The sequence below is a fragment of the Furipterus horrens genome, unplaced genomic scaffold (assembly GCF_987537825.1).
Source record: "Furipterus horrens unplaced genomic scaffold, mFurHor1.1.pri manual_scaffold_3, whole genome shotgun sequence".
In the NCBI taxonomy this organism is placed as follows: Eukaryota; Metazoa; Chordata; class Mammalia; order Chiroptera; family Furipteridae; genus Furipterus; species Furipterus horrens.
The window spans coordinates 95,039,902-95,052,585 of NW_028327173.1; the positions used below are offsets into that span (position 1 = coordinate 95,039,902).

Here is a 12,684-nt window from a genome sequence, read left to right on the forward strand (position 1 = left end):
TCAAATCTATATCTATACAGCCTACTATGTGTATGATACTGTACTAAAATAAACATACTCTAGCCTTCAAGGAGTTTCCAAGCCAGTGAGGGAGACAAATAGAAGCACAACTAAGTACAACCAGGCTGTAGCAAATGCTGTGAAGATTCTAAGGGAACACAGAGAAGACATCTCACTAGTTTTAAATCAGGGCAGTTCTCATAGAGAAGCAACATTTATACTCCCCACTCTAAAAACTAGGTCTAATGTGGTTCACATAATAATGAGAATCAAGGTTCTTCAAGAGGGTGAACTGATTTAAACAACAGCATTAGAAATGGTCAAAATACATTATTAAAGAAAATGCAGCCAGAGAATTAATGCTGTCTCCTTTATGAGGCTGCATGCTCATCATCATTATTAGCCCGGCCTCCCTCTTCTATCCCTTTTTCTTTCCCTAGTAATTTTGACCCTTCAGCTGCGAAGAGAGGGGGGGGTCTGCTGCATGGGCAACAGCAGACCCTCCATATCACCCTGCCCAGGCTCTGTAGCTTCAGCTTCACTGGAGAGGACACTCCAGCGTCATCGCAAGATGTCGATTCAACACGGGAGGAGACAGATACCGTGTCACTCCCGAGTCGGACTGCACAGCCATTCTCGGCGGTGCAGATAGACTCTTAAGAAGCTACACCATTGTCTCTCGAGACGGACGGCTGCCGATTAATTAGTAATTTTGACAGGTATCTGAGAGGAAGGCAGTGTGGCTGTTGCTTGGTGTAGATTCTATTGCTTTCTCTTTGTGGTAGACATGCCAGATTATAGCTTTCAGTTCTTCTGCTGAAAGAGGAGTCCTGCTTCAAGCATTTCTGCAGTCTTGACCTGTCTTTCATCCCCAGCCCGGCAACACCTCATCACCGGGTTAGGCTTGCAGGCTGGCTCCTCGGCCGGCATCTCACACAGTTATGCCCCTATGTTTGGATATTCTCAGAAAAAAACAGCAGGTTGATGTGTGTGCTGCTACCTACCCAGCTTTACCCAGAGTCTTTGTAGGTAGATCTTCGTTGTACATTACTAATGTGCGTGTCTTGCTTCTATTTATAAGAATGAGGTTTTTTTGTTTGCTTGTTTAGTTTTAGTTTTGTGTGTAAATTGAATGCTGTATTCAATTATGTAAGTTTCAGTCAGACATTTTACAAAGACATAAAAGATGTGGTTATCATTTGGAACTTGCAGTACTTCCTCAGTCCATGACACTAGGTCTTCCTATAGAACCAGAAGCTCTTAAGTAACTAAGTCCCATGGCCAGGAGATGGGAGGTGTGAGGAGGAAGGGAATTCAGAGTCCAGGAGAGAAGGGATTAATGGTTTCCCAGGGCTGGAACCCCTGCCCTTCTGAGTGCCTCATCATCCCTGTCCCAGCTTCCTAAGCTCATGCCCAGGCTCTGAGACAGGTCACTGCAGGAGGTCATTGCTTCTGGCCTCTAAAGGGGGGCCCCACAAATTCTTCATCCAGGTGAGAAAATCCCTTTTGTAAGATATTTCTGTACGATGAGGTTAGAAACTTTCTTGAAGAACATAGGAATTTCTTGAAAATAAATAGAAAGTCCTTTACTTTCAAGCTACAAGATTCTTGCCATAAATCAAATGTCTTACAGATTGGCTCTGTGGACACAACTCACAGGGTTCCCTCCCATGCCTCTTCCTTACTTCAGCTCTGAGTTGAGCACCACGCAGATGGACTCACACTCAGACCACAGGGGACCTGGGATGGGGCCTTTGGTCTCCGTAGGCACCAGCTTCCTCCTTTCTCTCACCCCAGCGCATGACCCAAGGTTGGACCTCTGGACTCAGGTTGCCCCAGGGGGAGAGGGGTGCTGTCTTGTTCCCTCACTTATCCCTGGGCCACTGGTGATGAAGACACTTTCCCTTCAGATAGTCAGCATTTACCCTTGGGTCTTTGAACCTTCTGGAGAAAATAAATCCCTCAGCTACCTCTATCCAGGAGGTCTCCATGGCCATAGCCTGGCATTTCTTCCCCATCTCTGCCCCACTTCTCCTGGTGTGTTCAGCCTTCCTCACACCCAGCTGGTTGTGATAGTTGCATCTTTCAGTGAGGTCCCTCTATTTGTTTCAGTGGCACAGGCTAGAGGTTATGGGGACTCAGTAGGAACACCTTGGTTCCTGGAAACTCATCTGCCCCACAGTGGCATAGCCATAATCAGATTCTTTTCATGTCCTAGTTTTCTTAACTCATTTTGAAATATTTTTTTAAAGTTGATTTTAGAGAGAGTTAGAGTGAGATGGGGAAAAGAAACTGCATATATTGGTTGATTCTTGTATATGCCCTGACTAGGGATTGAACCTGCAACCTTGGCATGTTGGAACAATATGTTCCAACTAACTGATCTAGCTGGCCAGGGCTTAACTTATGTTTAAACCATTCACTAAGTTTCTAGCTCCTTCTCAGTGGTCTCCCTAGCTTTTAGCTCATATATCCAGCAATAAGTGAAAAAAGCTCTTTTGTTAAATGTTCTGTCCAATACTCAGAGCATTAAGCAGCTCGGCCACTGGATTCCAAATAATAAGCAGGCGCAATTCCATTTATAAGCTGTGTGACTTGGGCAAGTTACTCAACCTCTCTGGGCCTTGGTTTCTGCATCTATAAAACAGGGATAATCATTATGCCTGTTCCATAAGGTTAAAAACAAATGCAGTACCTAGAACCATACTTGGTATATAGCAGTGCTTGATGTTATTATTGGGTGCCATCATCATTGCTGATACAATAAAGATGGTGCAGAATTGTTGCCTCTGACAGGGAGTGCCCTTCTAGGCAAGCACTCTGATCATGTGCCTCCGGAGGCACAGCAGGGACCCAGGCCAGAAAGCAGGAAGGCGGTGACATCACAAGGGAAGTGGGAGGACTGGAGTCTCTCACTCTTTGTGCTCCCAAAGTTTGAGTTTAAATGATATGAAATTGCTGAGGTTTGGGGAGAAAACCATTGATTTCTGTTATTGTGACCCCACTTTTAGTCTCAAGCAGAAGAGAAGTGGTTAAATGTGGGTTTCTTGGGTCTCCTAGCTCTTCTCACTTCTGCCAGGTTCTCCTGGTGACTCATCACAGGGCTAGAGCCTCTGTGTCTGCACCTGCTCCTCACTAGGGGAGCTTGTTAAATGCAGATTCTGAGTTGGGGAGGAGGAAGGAAGGAGGGGGACTCCCAGGGGTGCTGTTTCTGCTAGGAAGTTGTCAGTGGAGCTTAAGCTCTGGGGATTCTCAAAATAACCTTTCTCTTGCAACACTAGCATTTTAAAAACAAAATAAAACAAAGTTGCAGTAAGGCCGGTGACATCTGTGCCACATTCCCACACCTCCACCTGCCTGGAGAGTTTCAAATTCCCACCTTTGACTGAAAGCCCACTAATCCTATTAAAAGGAATAGTTTTCTTTCCTTTCTTCACTGATCATTCAATAGATATTTACTGAGCACCTACCATGTAAAAGATACCGTGTATGAAGAAAATTTCCAGCCCGTGCTTTGTACAGCAGCTGAAGTATCAGAAATGAAAACCGGACCCTGTTACCTCTTCTTACAATTCTACTGTTCCTCCATAATATGAAGTTCAAGTGCCCTAAGACAGCAATCTGACGCCAGCTTAAAGTGGGCTTACCCCTCACCCACAGCTCACGGACCTCAAGCCCTACTCAGCACTGGAATCCTGTCCCCACAATCACCCGCGGACCAACCTGTGAGCTTGGCTTCTGCTCCTTCCATTCCTCTTCCTGTAAACAGGCTTCCCACCACTGTCATAGATCACGCATTGCTCACTCACCCACTTCAAGATGTAGCTCACCACCACCCTTTTAAGGGAGTCTCCTGAACACCCATGTAGATTTCTTCCACCCCCCTTCATTCTGACAATTTCACATCGAAATTCTGGTTCTCTCTCTGCTAAAATTTAAGTTTCTCAAGTGTAGACCAATGCGTTAGTCATTTCCCCATCACCAGATTTCTGCTGAACTATAGTTTGGTTTAAGTACTACACCTCTTGGCAGGAACCCCTGCCTGCAAGTTTCCGCATCTGAAATGCCCATGGGCTGCAACCTTCTTCCAAGTCATTAGCTTTGGCCTCCCAGCAGCTGGCAAAGGGCTGGGTTAGAGACTGCTCGGGAATGAGAAATGTTCCAGGGTGAATGTGCGTCATCCATGGTATGTAACATTTTACAGCCCAGCTGTTGGGACAGAATCAATCAAAACCCTGGCAGGCTTGTCTCCCACAACCATGTTACACTGAGATAGAGCAACCAGGAATTTTAGATCTGCTCCCACCCTGGAAATCTCTCCATTTTTATTATAATGAGATGAAAAGGGAAATCAAAGCCTTTGCAGTTTCTAAAAACTAGTTATATCTTGCTTCACCTAATGTCTGGAATAGCTAATCTTTCCTAATTTGGCAGTTTTAGTAATCATTCCACTTTTATGTTATTGAATCCCTATAAATCCATTTTTCTCCTTTTATGAAAAAAGGGTTTTGGAAAACATTTGATTTGCTTGCTCTTCTCTTAATATCACAATCCCCATTCAAAAAGCACACATACATACCGACACCAACACAAAACAGACTTTTTTTCTATACTATTCTTTTTTTAAAAATTGATTATGTTGCTACAGTAGTTCCATCCCCCCCCCCCCTTTGCTCCCTTCTGCCCATTACCCGCCTTCCCTCCAGTGCTCCCACCCTCCTTAGTTTATGTCCATGGGTTGTGAATATAACTTCTTTGGCTCCTCTCTTTCCTATATTATTCTGAACTTCCCCATGTCTATTTCGTACCAACCGATTATGCTTCTTAATCCCTGCATCATAGCCCCATTTCTCCTCCTCCCCCCTCCCAGCTGATAACCCTCCAAATGATCCCCATAGCTATGATTCTGTTCCTTTTCTGGTTTGCTCAGTTGGATTTTGTTTTTATTTTTTAGATTCAGTTGTTGATAGTTGTGAGTTTGTTGTCATTTTACTGTTCGTAGTTTTGATCTTCTTTTTCTTAAGTAAGTCCCTTTGACATTTCATATAATAATGGCTTGGTGGTGATGAACTCCTTTAGCTTTACCTTGTCTGGGAAGCACTTCATCTGCCCTTCCATTCCAAATGATAGCCTTCCTGGATAGGGTAATCCTGGTTGCAGGTTGCCTTTCTTCACATTGAATACTGCTTGCCAGTCCCTTCCTGCCTGCAAAGTGTCCTCTGAGAAATCAGCTGACAGTCCTATAGGCACCCCCTGTAGGCAACTCTCCACCTCTCTCTTGCTGCCGCCAGAACTCTGTCTTTATCTTTCACCTTTGGCATCTTAATCATGATGCGTCCTGGTGTGGTCCCCTCTGGATCCAGCTCGCCCGAGATCCTCCGTGCTCCCCGAACCTGTATGTCCATCTCCTTTGCAAAATTTGGGAAGTTTTCCCCATTTTTTCCAATTCTTGCTTCCTCATTCTGCATTGGTTGACTGTTTTTTCCTTCCTTCTGTTCCAAATCATTGATTTGAACCCTAGTTTTCTTCCCTTCACCATTGGTTTTGTGTGGATTTTCCTTCATTTCACTTAGCATAGCCTTCACTTCTTCTCTTATGCATCTGCCATACTCAAGCATATCTGTCAAGCCTGTGAGCATCTTTATCACCAGGGTTTTGAATTCTGCATCTGTTAGGTTGTGTATCTCCTCACCTGTGAGGATGGCTATCTCCTCATCGCTTCGTTCTCCCACTGGAACCTTGATCCTTTCCCCCTTTTGGGCCATACCTCTCTGTCTCCTCATTCTGACAAGCTCCTGTGTTTGTTTGCCTCCGAGTCCCAGGTAGAGCTGTTGCTCCTGTTACGTTGTAAGGGGCGGAGCCTTAGGGATTCATTAGTACAGGGTGACCTGTTTCACCACTTTGTGGTGCTGTGTGTGGGGGCGGGGTCTGAGAGGGAACAATGCCACCTGCCCAGCACTCACCCCTTTTCCAGGCACTTCTCCTACTTCTGTACGGGACTGGTGCCTCTCTAGCTGTTGCCCTGGCCATCATTCCCAGAGTGGGTGGGTCTGCGGATGTTCTAGGACTTTGGTGGCCCTTTAAACAAGCGGACTCTGCTGAGAGACTGGCAGTTTCTTCCTACTGGTTTGCACAGTCAGGAGCAATGAGGCTTGATTGTCCCCGGTGCTGGGGCCGTGAGCTGAGAGGTCCGGTGAGGAGCTGAGAACACTCAGCAGGTGTCCCTCCTGACTTTTTAAAACATGTGACTGTGCTTTCTGTTGGCCTGCCACTGCCACCACTGCTATCACCACCACACCGCATCCTCTCTACCCCTCCTACCTGTCTGGATGAGTATTTCTTCTTTATATCTTTGTTTGCTAGACTTCCATGCAGTTTTATTTCCTGGAACTTCTGGTTGTTTCCAGTTTTGAGGTAGTTGTATTCCTTCTTAGTTGTGGAGGGAGACACAGCATGTCTGTCTATGCCTCCATCTTGGCTGGAAGTCTATATAAAACAGACTTTTAAAGAACTTATTATAGAGAAATATATGTATAAATAAAAAGATTATTTCACTTAATTCCACCATATATAGGTAACCAGTTCACACTTACTATATATCTTTCCAGATTTATTTCTGTGCACATATATGTATAAATATTTAGAAAAATATGATCATACTATAAATACCATCTGTAATGGATCTAGGCACCAGTTTAGATCTACATGTTATTTGGTGTCCTTATAGGTCTATATCATTAAGACTGCATAACCTTCCGTTGTATACATGTACCAAAATTTCTTTAATTCCATCACTGGATGTTTTTGTTTCATTAACATTTTAACATTGCTAAACAATGCCAAAACAACATCTTTGTATCTTCATCTCTGGTATTGTATAATAAATTCCTTAGGCTAAAGTCCTAGATATGAAATTGTTACTGAACTCAAGGGGTTTGCAGCTTGAGGTATGCTATTCAAGAATGAGTATAGAGAGAGGTTGTAAAAAGATACGTAGTTTTATTTATTTGTAGCAAGGAAAGGAGACAAGGGATTCATACCCAAAGTTCTGCCTTCCAAAAGGGAGGCTTACCATTGTTGATGTACACTATTTGATCAATTACTTGTTGATTTCTTCTTAGCTGTTGGGTATACTGTCAGGCTTACTCTGTTTAGGCTTGTCTGCAAAATACTGTGTTACATTTTAACATTTAGCAAAAATAGCATTTAGGAAGAATGGCTCAGTCACTGAGACCCTTATGCTATCTAACAAAATTGCAATGTTTAAGAGATTATTAGCATATTTAAGGCTTTATGACTTTATAGTGTATGTGTTACATCTTACTTCCATACAAATTCCTGTTTGTAGCCAGTGCCCAGTCTATAGCTTTCAGCACAAGTGAAGCCAGCCAGGATGCTGCACACAACACTTCTGCCCACTGTCTCTGCCTTTAGGTAATTGAACAGCTGAGACATAACCTGGAATTCAAATATTCTCTGGGCACCACAGGGGAATCTGGAATATTGTTTTCTTGATATTTCTACCAGAATTTCAGATGGGGAACAATCTTTCTGCCATATCTGATAACCTTTTCTGGTTTCAGGGCTATTTCAGTTTTAAACTTCTGAAGATCTTTCATCTTCCCTATATTCACATTTTACTATGCAATCCAGTTCTTCCTCTGATGCTTTACCCATGCTCCCTATAATTTCTAAATTACCTTTCTTTTCCACAACTTCAGACATAATTTCATCTTCTTTTTCTATTATCATTTCAAATTCTGGAAAAAGGAAGTTGTGGCCTGGAGCTGTATGGTCCCAATTATCTGACTGTACAAGCCTGCTCATGCCCCAATCTTCAATCCAGAATCTGATGCTCCTGCTGAAGTAACGTGCCTGTGACACCGAGAGCCTGTTTGGAGCAGAAAACCCCCCACAAACCCTGCAGGAGGGGCACCAGACTTGAGCTGGAGGCACACAGATTCTCCTCTCCCTGGGAGTTGATCCTCAAAAGATGGCTTATGTGAGTTGAAGTTATGTTTCCTTGGTAGCTGATTCCTAAAATCTTGCAGGCCAACGCAGCGTGGTGGCTTGTGGCAGCCACACGGGCTCAGGCACATGGACCAGTGGCTGCAGCTGGGCTGCATCCATACACTTGCAGCACCAGCAGTACAAAGGCAGGCTGGCAGGAAGGTGGGAACCCCAAACACATTTTTCTGTCATATAAAAGAGAATCAGCAAAAATGTAACATAATGAGGGTCTGTATACACACACACACACACACATATTCACATATATCTGGTATACACACACACACACACACACACACACACACACACACACACATATATATAATAAAATTGCACTGGAAATGATGTCAGTCCTCTAGCATTTCCAAGTATACTTGACATTTGTTTCACCCACTAACCCATCAGTTACTATGATCCTTAGCTTTCCCTGGTTGCCCCACCCTTGGACCCTCACTGCAAACATTTTGGCAGTCATGGCCTCCAGATTAGAGCAATGCTAAATTAGAAGAGAGTTATAATGATTTTGAATATGGTGGTAATATGGTATTAGGGTGATAGCTTGCAATGGATAATCTCATGATGATGGGAAAGACAGTCAAGAGGGACTAGTAACTGGGATCAGAGAGATTACAAGCATACCTCACTTTATTGGGCTTTGCTTTATTACACTTCGCAGATACTATGTTTCATCAACATTGAAGCTAGACCCTCCATCAACAGGTGATGGTTAGCATTTTTTAGCAATAAAGTATTTTTTAAAGTATGTACATTGTGTTTAGACATATGTTATTTCACACTTAATAGACTGCAGTATAGTGTAAACATAACTTTTTTTTAAGTCCTCACCTGGGGATATGTTTATTGCTTTTACAGAGAGAGAGGACAGAAAAGAGAAACCTTGATATGGGAGAGAAACATTGATTGGTTGCCTTCCATACACACCTTGACTGGGGATTAAATCCACAACCCAGGTGTGTGCCCTGACCAGGGATTGAGCTGGCAACTTTTTGGTGTATGGGATGACATTCCAACTAACTGAGCCACCTGGCCAGGGTTTAACATAATTTTTATATGATATGGGAAACCAAAAAATTCATGTGACTCACTTTATGTGATATTCACTTTATTGTGCTAACCTGGAACTGAACCTAAAATATCTCTGAGGTACACTGTAACTAGTTAACTCAACTTTCTAGGTCATATGTGAACTATCTTGGGTGGCATTACTTGGCTAACAAATTTTAGTTTATGTTTCACTCACATAACACATTTTCTTAAGTCTCCCAGGGTGGCCAAGTTAAGGGAAAAGGTGAAACTCCATAGTCTGAACTTCACAGCATATATAGGAGACATTATGCAATAGAGGGGAAAAAGTGATCTAAAGAAGGAATTGACAATGTCAATCCCCATGGCAGTGTTTGAAGACTGGCTGGTTCTTCTCCTTTCTTTCCTCCATGTATCACCAACCCCCAACCAAAAGAGAGAAAGTGTTATAAGGGGTTTGATTGGAATAAGGGCCAGAGTCAAGTTCAAGCTGTTTTCAGGCAGGCTGTGAAGAGGACAGTGTAGCATATGGACAAGAAGTTAGCTAGAATCTCCAGGTTCCACTTCCTGCTAACCACGACTGAGTCTTTTGTAGTGGCTGAGCTCCAGCTTACCAACCTCAATGCCAGCCTTAGAACTTATGTCAGTAACACCAGTACTCCACTTGGACAACTCTGGAGTTGATGAGGTGGTTGCTAGTTTCTTAAAATTTGATCTATACCTTATTTGGGGAGTGTAGGTACACACAGATGTGATTTTTACCTTACTTCTCTTCTTATAATACCTCTTAAATTTACCTACATATCATTTCCTGTGTTATTCATTTTTTTGTGTATACAGTCTTGTGCCACATAACATTTTGGCCAACAACATATGTATGACAGTGGTCCCTGAAGACTCAAATGGAGCCTAGTGATGTCGTAGCCAATGTAAAATGCTAGCACAGCACAATCCTCATGTGCTCGTGGTGATGCTGATGTAAATAAACCTACTGTTCTGCCAGACATATAAAAGTTTAGCACATATAACTTTGTACAGTATATAATACTTGATTATGATAAATCGCTATTAATGGTTTATATATTTACTATAATATCATTATTTTAGAGTGTACTCTACTTATTAGAAAAAGTTTACTTATTATAAAACTGTGTGCTGTGTTACACTGACAACAGCCTCATACACCTCCTGTTTACTACATCTCTTGATTGGATCATTTTCTCTGGTTCTTGAATCAATCTCATGTTGTTTTCTACAATAACATGCTGTACAGGCTTATAGCCTACATGTAGGTGATGCTATACCATCCATGTTTGTGTAAGTACACTCTATGACATTAGCACAAGGACAAAATCATCGAGCGAGGCATTTCTCAGACTATATCTCACCATTAAGCAGCACATGACTGTACCTGAGTTTCCCTCTCATTTCATTTTCCTTTAGCCTAAAGAATTTCCTTTAACATTTCATATCATGTAGGTCTGCTGTTCATCATATTCAGTTTTGTTTACCTGGAAATGTCTTTATTTCACTTTTATTTATGAAAAACGTTTTTACTGGACATAGAATTCTACGTGGATTTGTTTCAGCACTTTCTAGATATCATTCTACTGTCTCCTGGCTTGCATTGTGAATGAAAGTGAGTAGAATTTATATCCTTCCCTTGAATGAAACACGTCTTTTTCTCTGGCTTCTTTGAAAATTTTCTTTGTCATTAGTTTTCACCAATTTGATTTTGTTGTGCCCTGCTATAGTTTTCTTTGTGCTTATTCTGCTGGGTTTTGTTGAACTTTTTGGATCCATGAATTGATATGTTTTACAAAACTGAAGAAACCTTTGACCATTGTATTTTCAGAAATTTACTGCCTTCATTCCTTTCCATTCTTCTCCTGGAAGTATAACTACATGTATGTTTGATATTGTCTCCCAGGGAAGTATGAGACATTTTTTAAGCCTCTTCTTCCTATGACTCAATTTGATAGTTTCTATTGCCATGTCTTCAAGGTCATTGTTTTTCCCCAATGTCCTATTCTCTATTAATCCCATCTAGTAAAACTTTCATTTCAGACATTGTATTTTCAGCTCTAAAATTTATAAAATACTCATCTTATTTTTAAATTGAGATATAATACTCATATCATAAAATTCATTATTTTATACCTACCATTTATTTCTTCATTGTGTTCATGCTTTCCTTTAATATATTTATAACAGCTATTTTAAAATCATTGTCTGATACTTAACATTTTTTCATATCTCTCATTTCTAGGTCTCTTTCTATTACCTTGACTTTTTCCTGCTTCTTTGCATGACTAGTATCTTTTAATTGGATATAGGACCTTGCAAATGTTTCATTTTTAAGCATTTGAATTTTGTTATCTTATTTTAAAGACAACAAAATATTTGAGCTTTGTTTTTGCAGGTAGTTAATTTACTTGTAAATCAGCTTGGTCCTTCTGAGACTTATTTTTAAGCTCTGTTTGGCGGATCTCCAGTAGTCTTTACTGAAGTGCTACTTAAGTTCCATTCCTAAGGTATAACTTTTGGGGGATTGTGGAGCAGATGGGGTGGCCCAGGGAGCTCAGGTCTGGGGAAATTAGCTATCAGAGGAGTGACAACTAACCTGTCTCTTGCTGTAGGCCCATCCTGATATGTGGCAGGGGTCACCAGGTGGGTCCCACCTCACATCATGTCCTTGTGCTCCTGCTGGGATGGAGTGACCTCTCCATACTGCACCTCTGCAGTTTTTACCACAATGACCTTCTTGAGCTCTCCTGCGCCTCCCTGTAGGTGGTGGTCTCCATGTACAGGGCCAGCTTGATGTTGAGCAGATCCCGCTGCTCCTGCAGGCGGAGGGCCACCTTGTCCTCAAGGGTCTGCCTCTCCTCGTCCAGCCAGTCCAGGGCCTTCTGGTAACCCACCACCTCCCATGCCTGGAACTCCTGCTCCTTCATCTCAGTAAACTGTTTCTATAAAGCGTCAGATAGTAAATATTTTCAACTTAGTAGATGATACAGTTTCTGTTACACTACTGAAGTATGCCAGTGTAGCCCAAAAGCAGCCACAGACAATTCGTAAACAAGTCAGTATTCCAGTAAAACCTTACTTACCAGATTTTTTTTGTAATAAACTTTTTATAAATATATTCTGACTGCTGCTTTATTACGTTAAAACCCACTGGTCTATCTTACAGTTGGAGTGATTTTGGCCACGCAAATGCCCTTAAAGATTTTTAGGGACCCCTGGCTGTCACTAGATCACACTTTGAGAACAACTGCTATAATATTTTTATTATATAATAAAATTCTTTATTGTTAAAGCCAATTTCAGTTGGATCTTCTGTTGCTTATGGCCAAAAGCATTCTGGCTGATAAACTTCTGGCAGAAATCTTCATACCAGTGTTTACCTTGGATTCTGAGAAGTGGCAAACCCAACTACATTTCTTCTGATCAGCTCCAGCAGTAGAGTAGAAATGACAAGATGTGTGTCCAGGCTTGGAGGTTCTGAGGCAGCCCCTGGGAGCCTCACTAGGTCCTAGAACATTACATGAGAGCTTTAGAAAGTTTTGAGAGAGGGCAAGAAGAATCAGAAACATTATTTAGACAGTGGATGTATTAGTCAAGGTTCTC

General features: G+C 42.0%; 1 pseudogene; it reads right to left on the bottom strand.

The window, feature by feature from the left end:
• Window positions 1-7,299: 7,299 nt before the first annotated feature.
• On the bottom strand, window positions 7,300-8,126 carry LOC150015535 (uS5 assembly chaperone PDCD2 pseudogene; annotated as a pseudogene).
• Between the last annotated feature and the right edge of the window lie 4,558 nt (window positions 8,127-12,684).